Source organism: Hermetia illucens, chromosome 3 (genome assembly GCF_905115235.1).
Source record: "Hermetia illucens chromosome 3, iHerIll2.2.curated.20191125, whole genome shotgun sequence".
NCBI lineage: Eukaryota > Metazoa > Arthropoda > Insecta > Diptera > Stratiomyidae > Hermetia > Hermetia illucens.
In genome coordinates, this window is record NC_051851.1 from 148688239 (window position 1) to 148700806 (window position 12568).

General features: G+C 44.5%; 1 protein-coding gene across 2 annotated transcripts in view; it reads right to left on the reverse strand.

Annotated features, from left to right (window-relative positions):
* The window catches only part of LOC119653254, an 81350-nt gene extending 75660 nt beyond the window's left edge, over positions 1–5690 (reverse strand). The window contains exon 1 of one of the 2 annotated variants that reach the window (XM_038057861.1): positions 5516–5690. The gene's annotated coding sequence lies outside the window, so the exon portion shown is untranslated. Of the gene's footprint in view, positions 1–5438 lie in introns of both variants that reach the window. The other variant, XM_038057862.1, reaches the window with a different exon arrangement.
* Between the last annotated feature and the right edge of the window lie 6878 nt (positions 5691–12568).

Sequence of the window (12568 nt, forward strand, 5' to 3'; positions counted from 1 at the left end):
CCTAAAATTAAGGCGGACACGAAGCGTGGAACACCAGTAGAAAAGGTAGTAAGTCGAAGAAGGACTGGATGCCAGCTCTGCTTATTAAGTTGACGGAAGGCAAGATCTTTGCAGAAGTCCTCAGCGAAATCCGTCATATGATCAAGGGTGAAGATGGTGGAGCGGAAGTAGCTTCCATTCGGAAAACGAAGGGTGTTGAAGTCTACTTCGAATTAGGCACCAAGGTATATACGTTCTGTGAAGCGGTAAAGAGGCTCCTAGGAGAGAAAGCTTTGATTTTTAGCCTAGAACCCACGTGCTCTCTGGAAATCCGAGATCTTGACTGTCCCAAAGAAAAGAATGAAGTTGAAGAGATCATCAAGTGCGAATGTCCGGAGGTAATCAATACCCGGGTTGGCATTACCTTCACGAACTCCCAAGGCCGAAAACTCGCTATGGAGGAAGTTGCCGAGCAATACGCGAGGGAACTTCTTAACAGCGGGGAAATCAGAATTGGTTGGGTAATATATGGGTTACGCATTTGGGCCGTCGCAGCCAAATATTACAGACAGATGTATAGATTATGAGCATACGTCTGCAACTTGCCGGGGAGCTGGCCGGGGCAACACCTCGCAGATGTCGCCAGGTAGGCGATAAAGTGAATACTTGCAACGAAAAGGAGAGTTGTATTCGATACAGGGATCATAGCGTGAGTAACGAGAGCGTTGCGCACACTGCGGGCCCGGTATGCTGCCCAGTCAGCAGAGCAGAACTAGAAAGACCTAGGACGCGATTAACATGATCTGCATCCAATGCAGATTAATACGCATCCGAGTGCAGCCGCTCAAGAGTTGCTTGCGCAGCTCGCTCCTCAGATCAAAGCTGATCTAGTGCTCATCAGTGAACAGTACCGACACAAGGCACCTCGACATATCGGATATCACTGTTATCTGGGCTCTTGCTCAAGGTCGATGGGACGGCTTTCCCTGGATTCTGTATTTGCAGTACCTACCTAGCACTAAGTGAAACGATGATGGACTTTCAAAGCAGGTTTGATGCTCTGGAGGAAGCTATTTTGGGTACGGAGGGCGAGTCCCGATCGGGGGTGACTTTAATGCCAGGGTACGTGAATGGGACATGCCCAACCTCACTCCGGAGAATTCTCCCACATGATATGACTTCTCGAAATGACGGCAAGAACATTACCATTATCTGCTTCAGAATCAATGAAAGATTTCTTGATAAGTGATCATTAATACATCACCTTCAAAGTGGTTTATGAACCTCCTGGGCGTTTGCCACCTTAACACTCTTTCTGTGTGTGGAACGTCACTAAAGTGAAGACTGGGAGGTTTGTCGAAGTCCTGCAGTTGAGTTGTGAGGCTGTGCTGGATGGCACTGGGGGTGGTGCTGCAGCAGTTAACACTGTCGTAAATTCAGTTATGAATCTGATAACGAGAGTCCGCGGAGCTTGCATGCCCAGGGAGCATCGAGACGTGGCATGCCTTCTATATACTTGTAGAGCTCCGGAAAAATTGTTACAAACTTTGCCGCTTGGCAAACGTTTAAATGGCATGGCGGGGGCATGTACAACAATAACAGCCAAAATGAGGCTCTGCAATGCCATAAACAGTGTATGCGGTTCATCGAGCGAAAACATACAGCCGCCGAGCTCGGCAGGTGGTCTTCTCGTAACGCTTGATGTTAGAAATGCCTTTAGTTCCGTAAGATGGAAAGTCATTCTTGACACACTTAGGCAATAGTTTCCACGTGCTGTGCTATCTCTTACGAATATTGAGGGATTACCTGAGAAACCGTTTCCTGCTCTAAGAGACGCTAAAGGATAAAAGGCCATGTCCGGGTAGCAGAGGGATCGTCCTTGGGCTGAACCTCTAGAATGCTCCCTGGCGAGCCGATAATCGAGCCAAAACCAACCAAGTATCAACTCAAAGACGAGCTGTTTCGAGCAAATCGAGGCAGCAGCGAAGCAGACTGCAGCTGGAATTTCGGCCATAAGTTGGCTAATGCCAATTATTGGGGGTCTTCCGTCTATCAGACATCTTTTAATGAGTAAAACACAGTCTCTTCTGCTTTACGTGCAGGGAATGGACTGATGTTCTTGGCAAGGAGGGATATCGTAAACGCCTTGCGCAGGTACAGAGTTTTGCTGGTGTCGTCTGCCTACCGTTCTGTCCTTCGTCCTAAGAAACATAAAGCCATATACAAGCGTAAGGTAGCAGGGTCAAAAGAGGTGGTTGCTCGTGAAAAACGGCAACGTAGGATAAATGAGGGGCAACCTTCTTGGCAAAATGCGACAAGGGACAAATGGACTACGGAGCTCATTGGCAACTTAGGTGCGTGGCTGAATCGGAAGCATGATGAGACTATTTCCTTACCCACCTCCTAAATGAGCGTGGAGGTTTTGTCTTATCTGCACAAAATTGGGAGGGTACGATCTTCTGATTGGGTGTTTCGTAATGCGGTTGTGGGCGACTCCGATCGAAGGTGGGATGGGATTCGTCAATGTAAGGAGAAGCTGAAAAGCACAGGCCGGTGGAGCTGTGTTACGCATTTTGTTCGAGTTCTTTTCTTTGCAGCAAAGGAGGTAGAACTCGCCTAGTATAGAGGACGGATGGCAGGGGATTCCTTAAGTTAATGGTTCCGTTTCTCTTCTTCCTCCTCTTGGTGAAAGAAAAAAACGTTTACAGACTACCTTCCTGACAATGGGACGGTATTTGGTTGGCAGTCCGACAGCGTACTGTTGTGGAAGTGCAGCATTCTGTGTAAACGCATTCACTTACCCTACCCGAAAAAACTGCGAGGTCCCCCTTCGCTCCTGTGGACAATACCTTCTGACGGTAGAGCTGCCTAAAGGGGATCGAAATCCTCACAAATGGGGTAACTTGGGAAATAGGTTTCAAAACACTTGTTTTGCACTAGCAGAACATAAACCTAAGGTCGTTATGATTACGAAACGGAAAAAGAACATCTCCAAAAAGCCAGGATTGGCAGCAAACCGTATTCTCGCTGCCAACGCTTAACTATCGAAGCAACTTGCGCAATAGTAGGCATAGTCCCCTATCGATATCTTAGCGAACGAAGGTCGACCCCTTTCTTCTTCTTCTTTTTCTTCAGCCTTTGTCCCGTTCACAAGCGGGGTCGGCTCGGAACGTCGACCCAACATATGTCGCATGCCTATCGTCGATAATTAGCACGAGGATGCTAAAGGATGCTGGACCTACAGAATTATCCCTGATGTTTCTATATGGACAATATTAGAGAAGTTAGCTACGACCTAAAGCAATTCCTAAGCTGTTACGGAGGGTATCGTGCATACTTGTACCGCTTCGGACATGATGGTTCCCTGACAGAGGACGTGGAACATGTTGCTGTTAAATGCCCGAGATCTGCGCCGCGGAGTTGCCAGCTGTCAAGACAACACTGTTGCCTCCTTAATATGCCATGAATTACATTACAGCTTCAAAAATGATTTAGAGTGCTTTGGAAAATTCATGAAGGCGGCCCATAATGTGCTAAGGAATCACGATTTGCGAAGGAAGATAATGAATAGCAATATTATTACATAAATAAATTAATAAACACGGGTCGCAGGTAGTAATTCGTCGCAATATCGTAATATCGGTTCTGTAAGTTCAAGCGAAAGAGATGGCTACAAATAGCAGAGAGTCTCAGGTGTCAACGATCGGTTTCGAACATTTCGAGCTTCCAACGGCTCAAACACAATCATGAACACACAAATCCTTAAAAGTACAATAGAACCAAGCTTAACAGGAACCAAAGGGGGGCGCGCACAGGTACTACCGGAGCTCTGCAGTCCTGCCCGGCAGATACTCTCAAATTGTACCTACACCTCCTTCCTCTCGATCTCCATATTAAATACGTTGTAGCTTTCAGTCTTGTCAGACTACGTGACTTTGAATGTTAGACAGCGAAGCTCTACGGCCATAGTAACATCGTGAACGGAGTACCCCGTGAATTCTGGACATTTCCTATGGACTACGTGACAAACAAACCGAATTTCACGAGGAATTTTGCTGTGGACTTTTCAACCAGAGCAAAGTTGAAGATTGGCGACGTAGTGCAAGGCTATGAAACAGTATTCTTCACCAATGTGTCAAACATGGTCTGTGGAGGGGCGGTAGTCTTCTCGAATACATACAGCGTTGTCGAGTCGTACGATCTCCCAGGATTCGCTAGTATACTCCAAGCAGAACTACTGTCGATACCGGAAGCTTGTCGATGGTTGGGGCATGATCCTAGCCTCAAGGGTAACATGGTCATTTTGAACGACAGCCAAATGGTTATTAAGACTTTGTTCGACTTCCTCAAGGCTTGTACGACAGTGTAGGGACGCGCTGAACGGTCTGGATGGCACACTAAAAATCACCCTACTTTGGGTTTCCGGCCACAGAAAGAGCGACGGCTGGCGAACTAACTAGACGGGGCTCTGTTTAGTGTGTTCAGTCCCTCAGTGGGCACAGGCTGCTTCCCGCTGGAAACTGAGAAATGAAATATATTCGCACTACTTATCAACCGCTGACTTCATATGGCGAAGGTTCACCGCCTGTGCAAAGTCAAGGAGGATTTGGCCAGCCTAGAACAATATCCGATCGCAAGAATTCCTACGCCAGGTACGAGCAAATGCAAATGCATACAATTCGTATTGCAGAAACTGCGAAGAGGAGGGAGAAACCCTTAGCCAATTCCTTTGCGGTAAGGACCTCAAGGAAGTCTTTAGTTGCAGGATAGGGGAGCTTCTATCCTTCATGAATGTTAGGGCTGGCTCTGAAGATCTAAACCGGCTGGACGCTTCCCCTTTGCTCTTACCGCAGCAAGCATGGTCTTATGAATTTGTGCTATCAAAGAGGCGTATCACAGCGCTAATTGGGCTCCTCGGAGCGGTGACTGATACCGACCTAGCCTACAGGAAACAGGCATTGAGCTTAGTAAAAGACAAAGGCGTACATAAAAATAGGACCACTGCCGCTCTTCTGTCGAAGGGAAATATGGAAAAAAGATGTTAGATAATCCCGAGAAGTTATAAGTACTTATCGGTTAATATTTGAAAACAAGCTAGGATTGGACAACGAATTACATGGCGACTTTGTCACTGGGGTGTCCATTAATCCAAAAATAAGTAGAAGTAGATTCATTAGGAATATGAGCTCTGCACAACTTTTGGGCGTAACCAACCAGATTTAATAGAAGAATCTCGAATCAACTGACACACCTTAAAATATAATTTTTCCAGCGAGAAGGACTAGATATCATTATTAAATTGTTTTGAGGGTTTTCGAACTGTTTTTATTCCGTTTGATTTTAACTCTTATAATTGCGTCCGTAAAATCTTCACAAAGTGTCCTTATATTCCAAGTAATTCCGATAACGGGGTTAGAAAAGTCCAATGCTAAGTGAAAAGTGTAGGGTAAACCATTTACCTTTTCTTTAGACTTCTTAACACTGAACTATTTGAATATGTCCTCAATTCAGCATCACTATCATCTAAACCACTCACGTGATATTATCTGATAACCACTTCGATTGCTGAGTCTTCTAACACAATTTTAACGATGGTAGTTTTGCAAGTAAATCAGTTACTCTCTGGGACCTGCATCCAGTCTACATATCAAACGACACCTGTAGCGCTCCACCTGACACCGTCACTAGCCACTTGAATCCAACTAACCCGTGAAACGATATAGAATTCCTTAAATACTTTGATATTACGTTCGCAAACCTTAATATCGTGCAATATTTAAGTCATTTATTTATAACAATTATTCGTTGGCTGTTTGGCCAGAAAATTATTGCATCGATGTATGCCCACAATAAGACTCGATTAGCACCTCCTTAGCCGACACTTTACGGGTGAATTCACTGGGAAGACCTTAAAGACGTGTCTAAACTGTGTTTGCACGTTCTGTTAAGTGACTCGGAGAATGTTTGTTCGATTCATATATTGGTGAATGATAGCGTGGCCATATGTTGCTGGACATTGCCTTGCTGAGCATCCCTTCGACTGGTCAGTGGAGCAATGAATGACGCTGATGCGTATCTATTGGGGTGGACAGGGGAGCTTTTGTGTAAGATGGGAGATACAATTTGTGCGTAGAACGAGGACCAAGGCAGTTACATATCAAATATGTTCCCTAGACTGTTTGTCCGGCCAATTCGCAAGGTTCGACTGTTGACTGAGGGAGAGGAATTAGGTAATACCATTGAACCTTGAATGTATGGAGGTGTGATATTGAGATTAATACTCGTATTATCGGGTCGGCGCCAAAAGTAAACAGAAGAGAGGAGCGTAGGATTCTGCTACTGTAGCGTTTTGGACCAGACAGCCTTCAATGACGTCAACATTGACGCGAAGTTGTTTGCTCCTTCACTTATGTGGTTAGAATTGTTATCTAACACGGTCCTAGGAAAGAAAGCCATTTCATTCAATTTCAGCATGTTTCTATCCAATTTAGTTGGTTAACTTTTTGAGAAACAATAAAAATATATGAAAGTAAACTCTTCCTTTTGCTTTTTATAAAGAGGAGCATGTTACAGAAAAGCATCATATATCCCCGGAACAGCTAAAAACAGCCTCAAACCCAGTTAATCAAGGAGGAGGAAGAATTTTACCTGCATCGGTTAAGAAATATCTTTACATTTTAGCAAAGATGTGGAAATGCAAATGAGCTTGAAGATTTGACACCATTTACTTGATCCCGATCCATAAATTTATCCGTTAAGGTAATCTTGCGAAGGGGTGGCTATAATGTGGGGGAGGGCAACATGCAAACCGCTACAGATACTTCATTAATTCTAAGAGAAAGGAGTTTTCAGTATAATGCTGCAGGGACGTTGAGATATGTTTCAGCTCCTTTCAGGCATCCCTAAGAAGTTTGCATTCCTCCTCAACTGTTTGGTGACATGTGTTCCTGGGGCGACCAACTTTTGCCTTCAAGGATAATGAAGGCTATTACATTGTATAACCAACAATTGAGTTGTAGGCCTTTTTTAAAAATATGGCCAATCCATTATCACTTCCTGCTTCTAATCAACACGTCTACTTTTACCATTCGGTGAAGGAATTCTTCGTTCGGAATTCTGTCTTTTACGAAGCCACAGAAGGAGCCTCGAAAGGACTAACGATTTGTGCAATTCCTTCTTCAATATGCGCTCATTATACAGACCAAAAACTGATATGTAGCGTCGTAACGTTGCAAGAAATGCGCTGGATTTCTTAGTCAGCCAAAAATTAAACTACTTGTTAACTGTGCAAAACCGGAGAAGAACACCTTCGATGAAGCAGTGGAATGAACCCTTGAAAGCTACCATATTGTGAAAGTGGAAGAATGGGAGAGATTCCACTGCGTGCCGTACCGAGTACCCCTTTTTAATGTGTAACCTATTCACTTTCGCTTTCCGATTACAGTGCATACAAATGTCAGGCTCGTGCATCGACCAAGTACTTCAGCGTACTCCGATGTTCGGTGTTTTTGAGTAACCGTGGGGATCACTTTCCATGTGATACTCCCCTATAGTAACACAGAAACAACACAGTTTCAACTTGATTTAAGTGTTGAGACAACAGCATTTCCAGATTTTAAACGGACATAGCGCTGTTAATACGTCGGGCCACATCCAGATTCTTAGATATATAAGTTGATAGAAGTCATTGATGCTCTGCCAACTAATGCAGAAAGGAGAGTGCCATAACCCGTCAGACGTTCATCTTTACTTGTCTCTCTTTTCAAACCTAGAGCCATTTGGTCAAGCTCCATGTTCCGTTAAGAGAGCAAATAAATGTCATTTGTATAGTCGAGATGTTCGTGGATCAATGTTATAGTGTATTGAATTCCTCCACGTCCACCTGATAAGAGAGCATGAAGAATGTATCCAATAACAAAAACAAGAAAGAACATATGTCCTAAGCCGATATATTTGAAAAGTTGAAAACGGACTGTGAATTGACGGATGTATTAGTATAGTATGAACCGTATTAGACGAACACAGAAATAGTCGTCACGCCCCCCTTGTAGTAAGCAGTCTCTTTTGAAATGAGAGCTCATGGCATTTATATCGCTGACAAAAAATCCTATTAGTTCCTCCAGTACCTGCAGAGTATGGCGGTACCGCAGTTCCAGTGTCGCTGATGCGAAGTCTGTGGTTAACACGACTGTTATCTGCTCTTAAACCGATTATGGCAATGATGGATAGTCAGTCACTACAAACTGCAGCTGGCATAGCTGATAAGGTGTACGCCGCACTTCCGTCAAGTATTGAGGAAGCAGCATCAAATGTAACCATGCCTTCAGAAGCAGTCAACACACAAACAGGAGTCCCACCCCGAGAATTCTTCTAGATGTAAACGTCGATACTCTCATCCTCGATCGCGTTCACAGCCCAACTCCGAAAATCTTCGTCCTTAAGGTATATGCTGGTACCACGCGAAATTTAATGCCGAAGCCGTTAAATGCATGAAACCTTGTAACTGGGCTTCGGGAAACCCCACCGGGAGCTGTTAAAGGTGGCAAACGGCCCGGTTTCATCGTTTTCATGCGCTTTCTTATGTTCGCCAAAAATCCGAAAACACGGTTCCTTATAGACACAAACGCCCAGATTTGCATTTATTCGAACTTAAAATTCAAAGGACCAGGCACCGTTTCAGCATTCGGCTGCCAACAGGACTCCAATTTCCACATTCGAAATCGCTAACCTTACACTCCCCCTCGGTCTCCGAAGGGATTTTCCTTGGAGAATTATTCTAGCGGACGGTTCTGAACCCATACTTGGAGCAGATTTCGTAGCATATTACGGATTTCATCCAGATTTTCAGGGCGGTTGTCTTTGTGATTTAATAATTCACCTTATCTAGTAGGGAGAGATGACAGAATGTACAATTTCCACCATTAGGACAATTACTGGATGATGATGATAAGGGGTATCATGATGATCAGGAGCAGGAGTTTCCGGAAATAACTCGCCGGTAGGAAACTGGAAAAATGACGTTTCATCAAATTAAACATCATGCAGTCACAACGCCGGAACTGCCAGTTCCTTTGAAACCCAGACGATTAGTCGGACAAGCCGGAATTGAATACCATGATCCTGCTAAGAATGGCGCGTCCTTCAAATAGTCCGTGGGCTGCACCGTTGCATATAACATAATGCCTAAAAGGAATAACGACTGGGTACCGTGCGGAGTTATCGTGCAATTAAAATGCGGATTTGCGCCATCCAAAATTTAGCCCAAACGTTATACGGTAAACGTGTCTTTTCAACAATAGACCTGATAACAACACTTATCCTGATTTAGCGTTAGCTGAAGAAAGCATACTGAAGACCATCAGAACACCTTTCGGTCTTCATTAGTTTCCGGTTATGACATTCGGCCTGCGGAGTGCAGCAAACGTTCCAACGACTCATCAGGCTTAGAGGCTTTGAGAGGTTTGCACTTCTGCTATGACTACATCGATGACATATGTATTAGACGCTTCATCTTCACGTAAACAGTACGTTAACCAATTAAGGATTCTGTTCCAAAAGTTGAAAGAATGTGGAGTAATAGTGAATTGAAGCACATACGTTTTTGGTCAGCATAAGGTCAGTTTCTTACGATACCTGGTCTTAAAGGAGCGGATGCATCTCTAGCCAATGAAAGTCGAAGCAATCCTGTTATACTTGCAAACAACCAACATGAAGCAGTTCTGAGTATTCTTGGGTATGTTAAATTTTTACGGAATATACATACCCAGAACAGCTGCTGCTGTATAGGCACCACCCAACGAGATTCTCTACGGCAAAATTAAAGGAAATTCACCAAACAACTGGACCAGCGAGCCTAACGCGGTTTTTGAAGCTTTCAAAAACGCACTAGAGCCAGACCAGTATGTGAGATTGTTACCCACTAAAACCACCTCCGACTCCCTCTCTGCCTCGCGGAACCATCACAAGGTATTACATCATTGGGCGGAGTCAGCTCACTATAGCGCAGTCACCTTTCTCCTATACGCGGTATATGTGACCGCTTTTCCTCCTCTCCTCTGTCTTTCCCAGTTTATTTTGGATAGATGCGATCATGGAGTTGACCGCACTGGAACAAGTAACGCAGCTTACACATTCACGCACGGACGCACCTTTGGTCAATTTCTTGAAAGCAATTGACTTCTCGATAGGGTCAGTCCTCTAACAACGGATTAACTGTAGCTGGCAACTATTAGTTTTTTTTAAGAAAGCTCGACCCAGTAGAACGTAAATATGGAGCGTACAATCGGGAACTACTGGCTATGTGCCTAACTATAAAACGTTTTCGTTACATGATTGAGGCTAAGGATCACAAGCTGCTAACCTATCCCTTTCATAAAAAGAAGGAATGCTCACCACGACAATTTCATAATGATCTATTATAGAATATATTGGGCAGTTTACCACCGATATCCAGTATGTATCTGGTTGCAACAAGGTTGTCGTGTACGCATTATTGCGCGTTGAGGAATTTCCATCAATTATCGATTACGCAAAGATTATTCGCAGACGAGGTGCTTAAAATGCTACAAAAGGAAAACACTGGGCTTCGACTAAAGCAATTCCAGGTTCCGGGAGACCTGCAAGGGGTGGGGGTGGTATGTCTGCTGGTACTACCCGACCTTACATCATTCACCGATTCCGAAAAACTGTTTTCAACAGCTTACACTACTTCTCCCACCCGGTAACAAACGCCAGCGTTAAACTGGTAATACAGAGGTATTTATGACCATTTGTCAAAATCGATTGTAAGAATTGGACACATGGTTGGAATAATTGTCAGCGAGCAAAAGTGACACGTCATGTGACTGCACCAGTCGGGACTTTGGCGCCAACACCATCTAAATTTCAGCACGTTGATCTGGATCTTATTGTTATGCCTTATTGTGAAAGGCAATGCCGTTGCCTGATCATTATAGACTATTTCTCACAATGGCGGGAGGTAATACCAATCTCGGGGATTGGATGCTATTACAGTTGCCAGAGTGTTCCTTGACGTATGGATCTCCGGAGATCAAGGAAGATAGTTTGAATCGAGGTTGCTTTAGGAATTAAGCAGCCTAACCGGTGCACTCCATCATCACCAAAGTAGCAATACGATGCCACAATAGACGGTGGAAGGAAGCAATACTTGTCCTGCTGCTAGGCATTCTCACAACTTGGAAGGAAGACCTCGGCACAACTGCAGCAGAAATGGTGTAAGCTATTATGCCTCTCAGGGAAATTTTTCTTCCCATAGTCCAACCGGAATACATATCTAATTTCGCCAACGAGTTAAGACAGCGTTTCCAGATGTTATGTGTAGTCCACCGCAGTTTGGACAGGCGGGTGAGGTCTTCAATTTAAACCTGCGGAGGTATTCGCGACATTCTCCGTGCCCCGTGAGAAACTGGGTGAGATTATAATTAATCTCACCGTTTCGTCTCTCCAACCCCTTCTTGATGACTGGAATGAGCTTGTGAGTCTACCAACCCTTTTCCGAGCGTTCCCACCGTTCTTGCCATTTATTTAGAGATCTGTCTTTCTCAGCATTGTATATTTTCGCCATCTCATCTCCCAAGATGTCAATGCGCATCATTCCTGAGATGACGAATGCTGCATTATCAGAGATAGTCCTGAAAGCAGAGAATACCTTCAGGGTTGTCCTCCGTAGACTGCTGTCAGCTTGTTAGCGTCAATTGACATCCGCATCCCTCCAAACTGGGGTGCCATGGAGCATGATTGAGGCCACCACCCTGACTATAAGCAACCTAGAGGTATACCGTGGCCCTCCCACGTTCGGCATGATCCTTGTCAGGGCTATATTTGCAGTGGATGATCTATCGCAAACATACTGCACGAATTGCCTTTAAATGAGCTTCCTGTCTATCATCACCCCTAGATATTGGATGTTCGACTTGGAAGTAATGATATGATTTCCGATTCTGATACAGGCGTAATTTCTCTTCCGGCGCTTAGTGATGAGGACCACTTCCGTTTTCTCCTCTGCAAGTGTCACATCAGAGATCTCTACCTAACTTTTAACAGCACTGATTGCCTCACGTGGGTATAATTCAGCATCTTCGAGATGCTTTGCGACAACAACCAGCGCTATGTCGTCAGCGTAACGCACCACCCACCACCAGCGAACATGTCCGGTATGGATTTCACGGCAACCTTAATGGCCTTATTCGATACTCCGTCAAGACCGGGCGCTTTATTGTCTTCTATTCTACCGCAGATCTCAAGGAACTCGTACCTGGTCACTGGCGGAATTACCGTCACATTTACAGGTGGTAGGAATGTGTCGGTGCTCTCCTCTTACTGGGGGAATAATAGTTGGATGATTTTCAACAAGAGGGTAGGATACGTGATCTGCGGACATGAACGTCCCATAACGATTCTATAAGCACTCCCCCATGGGTTTACGTCCGCTTCTGAACAGCATTTGAATTCTATATTCTTCACCCCCTTAAATTCATCCTAGAATTGCACAAAAACACCAACGCGGGATACTGGAAAGTTTGAGGGGAATTATACTATTATTAACGAATTTTTTTTTATTTTGTATCAA